Here is a 1,918-nt window from a genome sequence, read left to right as displayed (position 1 = left end):
TATATATATATATAAAATCATATTGATGCATTTTGTTATTAGATAAACAAAAATTTAATTTAACGATTTTTTCCCACTTTTTTTAAATCACAATAATTAGATTTAATAAAACTTTAAATAAACTTTATCATTATGTATTGAAGAAACGTTCAATTTTCTCCTTTTCATAGTGTTAAATTGATAAATTGAATTAATTAAAAAGTTGATAGGCAAAAAAAAAGAAAGAAAACATATAAGCTATATGTCAAATTGATGAACTAAATAAATTAGAAAGTTAATAGAAAAAAGGAAAAAAAGAAATTCATACGGTATATTTGATGAATTCATATGTGATTTTATGAAAATGATAAATTTTTGGTAAATGTTAGCAAAAATTTGAAAAGTTACAAATTTTAAAAAATTTCATTTTTGTTCCGATATATGTCGTATTTTTGATCAGAATTGCTATATGTTATATAGAATGATTTATCTATGTTTCGGATCGAAAAATGAAAAAAAAAACTTGTTTTTCCTCATCTTTTACACCTTCATATTCCTTTTTACATCGTATCATTTGCTTTTTATTTATTCCATTTTTTTTTTTTTAAACAGATCAAAGTATCATTTGTAGTTGAAACACAAAATACAATCAACAATTCCGGATTGATATAATTTTTTAAGTTTATTTATGAAATTGAATTGATAAGAAAATTAATTATAGTAATGAATCATATGCATTTGTAATACATACAAATAGATATGCAAAATGTATTCCTAAAACAAAAAAAAAAGAAAAAAAACCCATGAAATAACGATAGCATTTTATTTATCCTAAAATGATAAAATGATAAAATGATAATAACAGTTTATCAAAAATTGTACAGCATAAATGATGACAATGTATAAAATGATACAATGCTTAAATGTTTTGTATTATTAAATAAAAAATTTGAAAAAAAAAAAAAAGAAAGGAAAAGGAAAAAGATAGTCTGTCTGTACATTTAATTTGCACGTATGAACGATGAAATTTCACGTACATTTCACGTACAAATCATACAGTTTCAATTACGTACAACGTGATGAAATTTTAAACGTTTCGGAAAATTCGTTTCATCAAATTTTTGGATTAATTCATTATGAGAATGTATATGTTTATATAAGATCAAAATAGTGATAAAATTACATACCAAAATTTTACATATCAAAAAAAAATTTTAAAGAAAAAAAAAGACAAATTTGGAAAAAATTAAATTTTTTCCATCAGTCATTCTTGTTAATTTTAGTAAATTTAGTAATTTTTAGCTTAAGAATTCATTAAACAATATAAAGTTTATTGTGGGCGAGAAAAAAGAAAAGAAAGAAAAAGTTGAAAGTAAAATGAATTTTATATTTGAAAGAAAAATTTTTTTAGATTAATAATTATTGAATATATTTTCTTTGAAATGAAAAGAAATAAAATGAAAGGATAAAACTATATATATATATACTGAGAAAATGCAGAGTAACAATAATTAAAAACGATAATATTATCAAAACAACATCTACCACAATATACAGGATATGACGCAATGCAATAACTTTTGTCCCATTTTGTATAATTATTTTATCAAACAAAATTTTATCATTTCAATCAGAACACTTCATAAATTGTAACTAATTTTAATTACAAATGTATAAATATGAATAAATTGTTAATATTGTCAAGATGTGGAATGCTAAATAATGGCAATATTGATTTTATTTATATTTATTCATTAAGTTATTACAATTGATAGTGTTGTATTTGCTTGTTAAATTTATACTAACAAGAAAAAAAAAAGAAGACAATACCGAAGAAAACATATATGTTTTATATGTATGTATTTGTATATATATAAAAAAAAAGATATAATAATATACAAAAATGAGAGATCAACTGATAAAAACTTTGAACACCAAA

Source organism: Loa loa (genome assembly GCF_000183805.2).
Source record: "Loa loa unplaced genomic scaffold supercont3.228, whole genome shotgun sequence".
Lineage (NCBI taxonomy): Eukaryota > Metazoa > Nematoda > Chromadorea > Rhabditida > Onchocercidae > Loa > Loa loa.
The sequence above is the reverse complement of the archived record's forward strand: the minus strand, read 5'-3'. Positions refer to the sequence as shown.